The following is a 13,269-nucleotide window of genomic DNA, read 5'->3' on the forward strand; positions in this document are numbered from 1 at the left end:
AGTACACGGTGGGATCAAGTTACCATCGATGTTTTGACAACATACATTTCTAGGTACGTCTACGAATTGCATTATAGATTTCAAAATGAACACTTTAGACCGATCAGCAGGGATGTGACCGGTCAGCCGGGGATGCTCACTCCTTCATGGCACCTGATCCCACCTCTGATGTTTGCTCTGCTCCTATTTTGTATTGTTTTATGGACTTTGATATTGAATACTGTTCGTTATCTCCATTTAGAATGGCTCTTCTCGGCAAAGCATCGAAATTCTGAGAGGCATTTCTTACTAAATAATAAATTTAAGCCGTATTTGTATTGCGTAGGCTGCAAAATTAAATTTTTACAACCATTTTCCCTTTCATGGAGATTTGTATTTAAATGAATTAAGTAATCATCTGTTTTGATTTCTTTAGTCGCAAACATTCTTTGGAAAGGATAAATCATTATTATACACGGTAAATTAACATTTTTGCCATGTACATGTATAAAGCTATTTACAGTTAGTGCTGAGATTATCACAAGCTCTTATGTTTAAACCCTTTATAATTCTTTCTAACCAAGACTTCTGCTTTTCCAGAGTAAACATACGCTTTTCTTTGAGTTTTAATGAACCTGAGTTTCCAACTTTAATAATCAGTAAAACGGAGTTTACTGACAAGCAATGATTATTAAAGTTGTTAACGACTGTTGTTAAAACAAGGCATAAGTTTTATATTGTTAGTCTGTCCATATCGATTTGCCATATTTTACCGGTTTTTACAATAGATGAAAAGACAAGCTTTCCATCAGCGAGTGGTGTTGTATCAATATGAGCGGAAATATTCTCGAAGGGACATTTTCAAAAACAAACAAATAAACAAACATACTGAAGCCTGTAATGTCGGTATAATTATGATTTTGACTAGTTATACATGTTTATGTAATTGCTATAAAAATGTAGGGTATTTAACCACATGTGTAGCCTGCATTTTTCCTACTGAATTACAACCGTCCAATTCACAGCAAAGCTAGTAACAACTGAGGATAAAAACATGATCCATTGTATGGTGAAACCTATATCATAGTCAGCTATGTTGTAAAATTATTGGCTATTCTTCGGCAATGCTCGCGATAATGGGCTATTTGATTGATTTAAAAAATACCGAGAACATACATTTGTTTTCGGATTATCGCCTAACACTGGACATATAATAGTTTTGTCACCCTAAGAGGTGTGAAGTAATCAACGATCAACAGCTAGCATATGAGCTCGACCTTTGGATCTAAACATTGTATCCTTAGAGGCTGAGTTGTCAGGAATAGTTAATGAAACCATCAAATAATTTCAAAACATAATTAGTTTTTAGGAAACCTGAGCTAAAAGGTAAAATTAGCATTTCTGATACATTGTGTTCGTCCATCGGTACAATTTTCAAATGTAATACTGTCGACTCCTTCCTGATAAAAACTAAACCAATATCAACCAAATCTGCACCCCTTTGCGAAGGTAATAAATGTTGTTGTTTTTTTTTCAAATATCTAATTTGATTATTTAATTTTGTGACATAATTCTGAAATATTCTTCTCAAAATCCACTAAGCCTGAAAAGTGAAAGTTATTTGAAAGTTTCTTTTACACTGTTGATTCAAGTTTGTTCAAATCTTGACCCTCGAGGTTGAAGAAGGGGCTAAGATAGGTATTGAAATGTATTTATAGGATACATGTCAAAGAAAATTCTATGAAATTCTTCTTAATAGGAACTAGTCAAGGTTGAAACCGATGTCAAAGATCATTACAATAGGTCACATGTGGCTCGATAAATAAATATCTATGCATTTTTTCCTTAAAAAATCTTTCTATTCACTAAATTATCTTATATACTATTCCCATCACAAATTTGTCATGTTTTGGCGCATTTGTGTTTTACAAATACATTTTATATTTGTTTGGGTTATTTGTCTGTTGTTTAACGTTCCACTCGAGAATTTTCCTTACATGGAGACGCCACCACTTGCCAACATTTAATATTTGAGAAAAAAAATGGTTGGCGAAAAACTATACTTATCAATGATTTAAACTTTTAGGATATAAACTGAGTAACAAATATAAGGCACTTTAAATTTTGAATAACATACGAAGAGAAAAACTGATGAAAGGTACAGGTGTAATATGACACTTTTTATGGACAATAAATCGATATATACCTTAAAATAACATATATTTTGTATTTTTTCCCATAATATATCTGGCATAATTCAACAATTCGCAAAGAAATTAAAGAAAAAGTACAGTTTTAAAATCCTACCTGAATGTCTTTTTCAGTTCCTTCCATTCCCTTTCAATAGATATTTAGGAAGATTTGCTGCATCGAGACTAGTATCATCCTAAGTAAAATGGAATTTCCAAGGTAACGGATTCAGCTGAAAGGTAACAGAGAGTCTGATATCGTGCGCGACCGACATCGATTTCTTCTATATATCCAGGTATATATGTGTTTCTCCTTAAGCAAATACCGTTGTCTTTTCAAGTTGAGGATTTCTTCTGAATTATATCGTTCATAAAAAATATTGAAGAAGAAAATGTACGACTTAAACAAGTGTTAAGAAACATCCTAGGGGCCCAAAAAGGACTATAACCAGCGTAAGCTTAGTCCGGACTAAACTAGGAACTAAACCTGAACTTCGGACTTAATTGCATTTCACAAAAAGGTGAAACTTTAGGCCGATACATGATTTTTTTACGCACAATCTTGGGAAAGCCTACGATCTTAGTCCTTATACAATTTCGGAAAAAATGACGACACTTTTGGTTTTGAAACGAAGAAAAATAAGAGGGAGGAAATACAGAGAGAGGTTTAAGAGGTCAAGAGTTAACTGTTTGTTAACGCTTGACGACCAAGACTTGATGGAAATATACTGTTTTCTACAGCATGTCATAGAAAGAATAATAAACGAAGTTGACCTATTTTCATGGCCCATGCCGTCTCTGTTCATGCTTGGTTTATTAACTCTGATAAGGTAAATAAATACATATATGCAATTACAAGTTATTATATTTCTGGAAAAAATTAATATAATTTGTCATTTAAACTGGCATAGGAATTTTCATATAAAATTTTCATATACCGGTATATGAAATTAATTTTCAGGGTGATGGGCCAGATGTGAAAAAGAAGACGACACTTTGTCAGAATGGATTAAATGTATCAGATTCATGTTAAAATTGCGAAATAAAAGATTGTTGGGCAATATGAAAACCATCTATCCTTCTGTATTCAATAATCTTGAAGTGATTAACACTTCTGAATTAAATATTCCCTTAGATTCCTAAAAATCCCCCTGTCTGTCCCTGACTCCTATGATCCTGTCGTTGTCCCTGATTACCCTGTCCACTCCCTGTCGTTGACCCTGCGTACCCTGACTTCCCCCTGTCGTCTGTTGACATTTATTTTGTCCAAGACAAGGACTTTAAAATATGTTCTTGTTGGAAATTAAGAGTGAAAAATGCTATAGTCTGAAAATTCTACAGTTTTTTTTTTTTGAAAATATTGACCATGTAATAAGGTAACATATTTTTAAATGCGTTACTAAATCCTCTGTATATAGTTTCCATCATTTGTATTGATTTTAAGTTTGGTAGCATTTCGGGAAAAAAACGACAAAGAAATGCATTGATTCCAAAGAAAAAATAAATTTACCAGCTTATTGCATCTTGTGATGCCAGACGGTGTATAAATATACTTGATAAACCTGTTATGTTATATTTTTAATTTCCTATAAAACTGCCCATCACTCCCACTGCTTTTTATGCATTTAAATGCGGTCAATGTGCGATTTAGAAATTTCCTTATCAGATAGAAGTATCATTGCTGCACACAGGACAGTCCTCATACTGGGCAGTGATTAGTTTAGTACATGTTTGATTGAAAACTGGGATCCCAACCAATCAAAAAGGACAGTTATTGGCCATGATTTCTCGCCTTCACGAACAAGATCTGTGATAGAATTTCTGTACCAACATGAGATTGATTTATCTTTTGAGAATGTTGAGGATAATACAGGCAGCTCAATGTTACATGATTTCAGATTTGTCTGAGAAATGTTTAGATTTTCTTCAACAATCCATATGTTTTGATAAAGCCTTGCATGTTTTACACATTGCACAAAAATTTGGGTTGGAAAATGTTGTGCTATCATCATTGTTATACATTGACAATTTTGCTAGAGACATTTTATCCAATAGTCCTGCAAAAATGAAATGGTTTAATATTCCATAGATTTGGTTAACTTGATGATTCAACGAAATACATTGTGTATTCACGAAGAAAAGCTATTTTTTTGTTGATTGTAAAGTGGATGAACTCAAAATGTAGAAACGTTTCCGAAACTTGTGGAAATTTTATCCAAATATCAGCTTTGGTAGGACGTCTGTTACTTTTTTTTTATTGAAAATGTTGTTTACAAAAACATAATCAGTGATGATTTTGCGATGAAAATAATGTTATATTTGAATTCATTGATTGTTTGCAAGGACACAATTGGTCTAGCTTTTCAGAGTAGGACATAAGGATCATAAGATTTTTTCAAGAAGTATAAGCAATACTTGGAAGTGCGATGAAGTAAAAGGGGATAGACTTGTGTTTTCTGTAGACAGAAATATACATGCTTCACGGCATCATTTTATATGGCAACTACAATGTTTTACTTTTAGTCGAAGTATCGTATTGTGATGAAATTATTCTCTGTAAAGAAAAATTACGTGAAGAGTTGACAGAGGAGTGTGAGCTTTCATTTATTTTTGCTAACAGGGTTGCTTTAGAAAAAGACAAGCTGTATACAGTTGCTGTTTAACAAACTCAAGAAGAGGACGAATAAAAGGCATTATTTTGCATTGATAATAGAGAGGTTTAGCAAACCAACGTGTACGCGTACTTGTACGTATGAATTACAGGTCAGAGTTACACGGACAAGTTGTTATTATGTTCCCCAAACGAAGTTGGGGAACATATTGTTTTTACTCTGTTTCTTATTATTATTATTATTATTTTTCTTCTTCTTCTTCTTCCTGGGTACTTTTTTGTCCGGGAATGATCTTGTAAACTGTTCGTCCGAGGTAGGTAAAACCTTTTTAGGGTAAGTAGACATGTTATGCAGATTTGCGGAATCAAGGTCATTTTGCGCGCACGTGCTTGCAAGAGCGCGCACGTGCAACACTTGAAATAACCAATATAATAGATATAGTCGGAACTTTTCTATTTTTTGATAAAATGCTTTGAAACTCATAATGTAAGGATACATTAGTAGTATAGACAAGATGGCATGGTCAAAATAGCAAGATCTCACGCGCATGCACGTGCGCTTCGCTCTGATTGGCTGAAACTAAAGTCTCAATATCTTTCTTGTTTCTTGTCATAATCTTTTGAAATTTTGAACATGGTCCTACATTATGAAGATCTACAGCATAGAATATTAAAATTTTAATAAAAGCATGCGCATGCGCGCGTGCTGTAATCTGATTGGCTAAAACTTTAAATGGCTATATCTCCTTTGTTTTTTGACGAAATGCTTTGAAATTTAAAACATAGTCATGCATTACGATATCCTAAAATATGGTATAGAAAATATTCATGAAATCACGCGCATGCACGTGTGCTGCAATCTGATTGGCTGAAACTTCAAATGGCTATAACTCTCTTGTTTTTCAACCAAACAGGATGAGATTTAGAACTTGGATAAATATAAGGGACTCCTACAAGAAGGTGTAGTCATTATGCACGTGCTTGCACGTGAAATGAGTAAAATAAAAAATACACTCGAATGAGTGCATTTTTTAATACTTTCGGATTAAATGCTTGGATATTATTAAAATTTAAGATAGTGTAGACAAGATAATATGGTCGTTACGCACATGAACACGCGTGCAATGCCTATTTTTTTTAATATATTTTGTATTTTTTCTTGGAAGACCTTGATTAAGTCTAAATTCCATAAAGTATTTCTTATTTAATAGAGATAACAGGGAATATGGCACCAAAAGGGAGTTGGGGAGCGTTTGGGGAACATCTGTAACGGTCCCCGTTACAATTAGCACTAGTTACTTTTGTTGTTAGCAATTAAAACGTGTACGTGTACGTGAAAATTTTTAAATGTAGAAGTTTTTTCATTGGATAATAATAAACATTTGTTAGCTGATAAGCTTTAATTTTACAAACTTTCGAAAATGGCACTAAATTTAAAGATGTTGGCAGCAATTTCAGAAGATGACGATTTATTACTACTGGAAACAATAAAACCAGTAAATATCAATCTGTTCTTCAATTAGAGGACACCATCTTTCCTTGCCCAGTGGATCTTCATCAGAAGATTTTTAAAGATTTTCCCCATGTATTCTTATGTTAAACTTTGATACCTCATTGTGGCCCAACCCTACCCCCTTTCGGTTATGATTTGAACAAACTTGAGTTTTCGGTATCAAAGGATGCTTCTATGGAAGTTTCATCTTTCCTGGCCAAGTGGTTCTGGAGAAGAAGATTTGTAAGGATTTTTCCTTTGTATTCCTATGTTAATCTTTGATACCCCATTGTGGCCCCACCCTAACCCCGGGGGTCATGATTTGAATAAATTTGAATCAAAACTACCTGAGGATGATTCCACACGAGTTTCATCTTTCCTGGCCCAGTGGTTCTTGAGAAGAGGATTTTTAAAGATGCCATTAATTTTTCACTAATTCATGATTATCTCTCCTTGGAAAAGGGTGTGGCCCTTCATTTGAACAAACTTGAATCCCCTTGACGTTGTGGACAATTTGGTTGAAATTGGCCCAGTGGTTCTTGAGAAGAAGATGAAAATGTGAAAAGTTAACTACAACGACAGACAACGGACAAATTTTGATTAGAAAAGCTCACTTGAGCCTTCGGCTCAGGTGAGCTAAAAATATGTAAGCACCCTTAGTGTAGATTCAAACACGCATAGATTCAAGTTTGTTCAAATCATCCCCCCTCTTTTAGGATCGGAACCACTTAGGGCATTTACTGAATAGAGTTTTCCTAGCCACAGTGCTCAGGTGAGGGATGTGACCCATGGGTCTCTTGTTAGGAAAGTTATAATTTGAATGTACAGTCCTTGTTTTTATTTTCTACGGTGGATAGTATCAAAGACATGTGAGCGCGAAATCGATAAGACATCACTTCAAGGGCGAAACACTTTCCAATATCTACTAGGAATACTTCAATCTGGTGGTAATTGAATGATTGATTGTATACTGTTTAACGTCCCTCTCCAGAATATTTCACTGATATGGAGACATCACCATTGCCGGTGAAGGGCTGCAGATTTAGGCCTATGCTCGGCACTTACGGCCTTTGGGCAGGGAGGGATCTTTATCGTGCCACACCTGCTGTGACAAGGGGTTTATACGGTCTCATCCGAAGGACCGCCCCTTTTAGTCGCCTTTTACGACAAGCAAGGGGGTACTGAGGACCTATTCTAACCCGGATCCCCACGGGATCTGGTGGTAATTAATTCAGAAAATAACCGATTTTGGCAAATGGAGAAAACAACGAAGTCCGTTCCAGTGTACAACCCACTGGAATCATCAAATATCTACAATTATGAAAAATATGTGACAAAGCCGGAATACCCGTATTCTTTACTAATCATTCGGGCAAGCGCACTTGCTCTCTACCAAGCTGGGGTACCGGAACAGGAAATGATGGAACGTACAGGCCACAGGTCTATTGAGAGTGTCCGCATATACAAGCGTCCGAGTGAGGAGATGCTACGTGATATTTCCAATGCGTTGGAACCAGATGAACCAGACAGCAAAAAGGCAAAATCCTTGGAAGAAATTGAAAATCCAAAGCACGGAGATTGCGAGTGTAAAAACACATTTAACAACTGTCAAGTATTTTTCAATCGTTGAAAAGCATGTTGGTTCTAAAGTTGAGATGAAGTATTTATTTTTCATTTTATTTCATACAGTGGACTAAAAATGTATGTGAATTTTGTTAATCAATGTTGAGGAAAATGTACCCCATGCAATGATTATTCAAGTTGGAAATTTATACAAATGATTTACGTCATGATTTTATTGTAGCAGTTTTGCTACGCATATTGGGTATCAATGGTTATGTACAGATACCCACAGTTAAGATCAAAAGAAAATTACCGCTGCTATGGAACATGGCCAAAAATCTAAGTTGAAAAGTGCGGAAATTCCCGGGAAAATAAAGGAATCGGAATTTCCTGGTAATATGCACACCTACACATTGTGAACTAAATATCTGCAAAGTTTGACGAAATTTTCTACAGCAGTTTATGAGGAGTTGCGCTGACAAAATAAACAGGACTAAAAGACTGACTGACACACTGACTGACGGACGGGTCAAAAACATATTACCTCGCGAACTTGTGTCGTGGGGTATAATAACTACTAAGAGATATCTACAGTTCAAAAGTGCTGGTTCATAAATATGCAGTTGGTGATACTGTTTGGTTACTCAATGAAAAGTTCAAAGATGGAGATTGTCAAAAATGAAAGGACCTTTTAAAGTTTTCAGTGACCTAGTATTTGAACTTCAATTTGATGTTCCTGGTGAAAGTAAAATTGTCATTGGAAGTACACCACCAAAGTGGGCACTGAGGCTGTCAGAGAAATTAAAAAACAAAACACGTCTACAGTAAAACATATTTTCTGTCCAGTTGTAGCTATCATGCATACTGTATTGTTATTATGTAGAAAAAGGTGATAGAGGGTGACTATTAATGTTATTGCACTCGTAAATGTATAGTGATGTTGCATGTTTCAAAAATGTTTAACATGAAAGTTTACAAATTATGTTGTGTCGAATTATATAAACGTTATTTTTTAAATTTAACCCCCGAAAATTTCAACTTTGGGAACAGGTGCCTAGGAAGAGAGCGCGTCACCTGTCGATCAGTCACACGCACCGTATGAGCTTACGCGATTAAGAGGTATTATGTAATTACGATCAAGGTGGAAACTGAACTTGGAACTAACGAAGGAACACGTGATTATCGTGGAAAACAGTTTCAGTTGGAATACACGTTTTAAGTCCATGTGACCTTCATTCCCTGTAATCACCAAATCACATATCAAGAAAGAAACCAAGATAATCTCGAAGACTCTTTGAGTTACAGTATATGTAGCTTTTGAATGTGTAAAGGAATTTTAAAGTCAGAGATGAACAGACTTGTGATGTTCATGGCATCATTGAATTTTACAATGCTAGCCTAAACATACAAGTGTCGCAATGGAGATTAAATCTTTACAATTCTAAGTTTAGCCTTCTATTGTTCCCTAGATTTCACAGTGACCCGATATTCATGTTGCCAACAGGTGACGGTAAAAACCTTATATACAAATTTGTTTGTCGTACAAAAGAAGGAAGAATAAAGTTCTGTCATAGAGTCTATTGAAGCATTAAATCAATAATTTGATTATTGAACAAAAAAATTTCAAAGCTAATTTCTGATGCTATACCAGTTACGAAACATCCAAAAGAACAAGGAATTGAGAAATGTTGAAAGAACGCAGTCACAAACATATACATACGTTTCCATATTGGGAAGAAAATATGCTTAGTATTTATTTGTTCAAAAGCAGGAAGAATTCGACTCTTTCATTTTCTATTCCCATTTCTGATTCCTCTGAATTTTCTTGTCGGGACAATTGTAAGTGTAAATATGTCAAAGAAAAGACTTCGAATGAGTAAATAAATACCTGTTCAACAAGCATTGTTAAAAATAGAAACCAATGGTCATCGACTTTTAAATAGAACCATAGCAAAGAAAAAGAATTGAATATATTATATATTGAGAACATATATTTTGTTCACAGGCACCTGACGTTACTTATTTTACTTTTAATAAAAAAATATACCCATAACTTATAATAAACCAAGGTCCCCATCGGCGCCATCTTGAATTTTTCTAGGTCTGCACATCCACTTGTATTTTCGTCTGAAACTCCTTCATATAAATTCCCTGCAACTATATTCTTTCTGTGGCCAGTCTGTCGAGGTCTAAACTTACGGACACTGCAGTCAGAAGGGCGCATCACACTTGCAAATATTAAAAATCCCTCGTCAAACTCGATCTACTGCTTGAACAATCCGAGAAATCGCCAAAGGGGGGAACGGAAGTTTACATCAATAAGCTAATGGGAATTCCGAATTTGTCAGTTTTGTGATGGATCTAAAGCGGCGTGTTATAATTACTTTGAAATTTTAATAAATATTTCGAAATTGAAATGAAAAAAATGCAAACTGGGTAAAATAAAACACTTTTTATAAATATACCTGTAAAATATACTGTATTAATCTATACAATCATGTAGATCGTTGCGTTCGAAGCAATCTTGAATAAAAGAGGGGGTGCTTGAAAAAAAAAATCAACAACAAATCATCTAGAGTTAATTGAATGGTTTTCAAAAAAACAATAGACTTCAAACCATCCAGTTATATATACATGTGTATATACATATATACCTGGTATATGCTTAATTGAAAAAGGGGAGGGGATACATGCACTGATAAAAGGATCAACCGGAGTTACAATCGACTCAATATTTTGTCTCGAAGATGTTCATTGATCAGCTAGCATGATCAGGCCGATCTTCGACATTTACAAACCATAATCGCTTTGATCAAGCTATATCGAAATTATTTTGGAGAGAAATAAAATGAATGTTCTTACGTGTATATTACGTTGTATTATTGTCTGAATTATTGTTTTTAGAATAAGTATTAACTTTAAAAATAAATCGTACAAATATATTGACCAATCAAAAAAGGGCTTTCCTTAAGAATTTCAAGTCGTATGTAAACTTCCGGCCCCCCATTGGCGATTTCTCGGATTGTTCAAGCAGTAGATCGAGTTTGACGAGGGATTTTTAATATTTGCAAGTGTGATGCGCCCTTCTGGCTGCAGTGTCCATAAGTTTAGACCTCGACAGACTGGCCACAGAAAGAATATGGTTGCAAGGAATTTATTTGCCGGAGTTTCAGACGAAAATACAAGTGGATGTGGCAGACCTAGAAAAATTCAAGATGGGGACCTTGGTTTATCATAAGGTCAATATATATTAAAATTAGATGTTAGATCCGATCGCATACTTGCTACACTAACATCTAACAACATCCCAAAGAGGGACACGTCAGAGGTCAAATTCGGAACAACTCTAGACTTATTCCCATCACTACGTCAACAAATATCCGATGATTTTGCCAGCGACAAATTGATTGGTTGATAGATTTTGACCCCTGACGTGACCCTCTATGGGATGTTGTTTAAATCTAATTTTAATTAGATTGTCATAAGGTAAGGGTATTTTTTTTTATTAAAAGAAAAATAAGTAACGTCAGGTGCCTGTGATTTTGTTGATAGTTTTCACTGTCTAAATATTTTTGTACCCCTGCTCCGAAGGAGAGGGGTATATATATACTGTTTTAAACTTGTGTGTCTGTTCGTAACAAATTTTTGGTCGCAGTTTTCTCAGCAAATACTCATCACAGATGCATGAAATTTGATCACACTCTTTGCTTAGGCATGCCATATGCTGGGATTCATATGGGATACTATATAATCAATTAGAGCCCCGCCCTAACATCAGAACCCCTCACCCAGGGGCCATGAAATTCACAATTTTCGAAGAGGCACTCTTGGTCATCATAACTGTGTACATGGCTAGTTTAATACCCAGGAGCAGAGGAGAATTTTTTTAAAGAAATAATAAACTTTCACTATATGATATATATAGCCCAACCCTAACACCAGAACCCCTGACCCCGGGGCCATGAATTTCACAATTTTGGTAGATGACTCAAAAATGATTACAATCATGCCGACAGTTTGACTGCTTTATGTCAAGGAGTAAAGAAGATTGATTTATTGATTGTATATTGTTTAACGCCGAGTCGACAATTTTTCTGCGGACTAATTTAAATGATCGGTTTTTGAAAGTTTTTAGCTCTACTGGTCAGAGACCAGAAGAGCTTATGCGATAGTAATGCGTCCGTCGTCCGTCCGTCCGTCTGTCTGTCTGTAAACAATTTTCCAAAATGCTACTCCTCCTACAGTTTTGGTCCGATTTCAGTATAACTTGGCACAAAAGTAGACCACACTAAGATACATAATTCTGTGCATCGGTTTTTGATTTCGATGAACGGTGTTGCCATGGTTACTAAAAATAGAAATTTCTGTGAAATTCTTTCAAAATGCTACTCCTCCTAGAGTTTTGGTTCGATTTCAATATAACTTGGCAAACAAGTAGACTTCACTTAGATACATAATTCTGTGCATCGGTTTTTGAGTTCAATGAAAGATGTTGCCATGGTTACTAAAAATACAAACTTCTGTGAAATGCTTTCAAAATGCTACGCCTCCTACAGTTTTGGTCTGATTTCAATATAACCTGGCACAAAAGTAGACTGCACTAAGAGACATAATTCTCTGCATCGGTTTTTGATTACGATGAACGGTGTTGCTATGGTTACTAAAAATAGAAATTTCTGTGAAATTCTTTCAAAATGCTACTCCTCCTACAGTTTTGGTCCGATTTCAATATAACTTGGCACACAAGTAGACTACTCTAAGATACATAATTCTGTTTATCGGTTTTTATTTTGTTGAGCGACAAGGATCATTTTTCTATTTATTGCTGTTTAAAATTTCAAGCCCCAACTTCTACTTTTCTCTTCCTTTGTTTTAAGTATAAACCAGTAGAACTACAGTCTCGACAGAGGAAGTCTCTCTGGCTTCCCCCAGTGAGCCTACTCTTTTTCGAACTCCAGAGAAACGATCTAGTAAAGAAGTAAAGATTGCATTAATTTTAGTGGTTTTAGCCCCACCCTTCAGGCCCAAGGGGGGCAGGGACCATGAAATTCACAATTTATGTTCCCCTTCACCCATAGATGCTGTATGCCAAGTTTAGTTGAAATTGGATCAGTGGTTCCAGAGAAAAGACTAAAAATGTTTAAAAGTTTACGAACGACGTAAGACGACGGACGAAAACAGATAGCAATAGGTCACCTGAGTTATATCGTGACCTAAAAATGGTGGTTCATTACCTAGTTTCCAATAACTGCTTTAATAGGTGATTTTGCTGGTCATTCATTCCAGTTTTTTCAAGCCAAGCTACAGTTTTGTAGCTACTAGTAAAGTGCATTAGATGTGACAGGAACACATGAAATAAATTCTTTGTATACTGCTATTTGAAAAATACGTCTTTCAAAATGATATATGTTAAAGTGTGGAGAGAAAATGTCCTT

General features: G+C 35.3%; 1 pseudogene; it reads left to right on the forward strand.

Annotated features, from left to right (window-relative positions):
- The first annotated feature begins 3,806 nt into the window (after nt 1-3,806).
- On the forward strand, nt 3,807-4,831 carry LOC134269865 (kelch-like protein 7; annotated as a pseudogene).
- Nucleotides 4,832-13,269: the final 8,438 nt, after the last annotated feature.

This window comes from Saccostrea cucullata, unplaced genomic scaffold, assembly GCF_032062105.1.
Source record: "Saccostrea cucullata isolate Sc308-1 unplaced genomic scaffold, CSIRO_AGI_Scuc_v1 ctg3413, whole genome shotgun sequence".
In the NCBI taxonomy this organism is placed as follows: domain Eukaryota; kingdom Metazoa; phylum Mollusca; class Bivalvia; order Ostreida; family Ostreidae; genus Saccostrea; species Saccostrea cuccullata.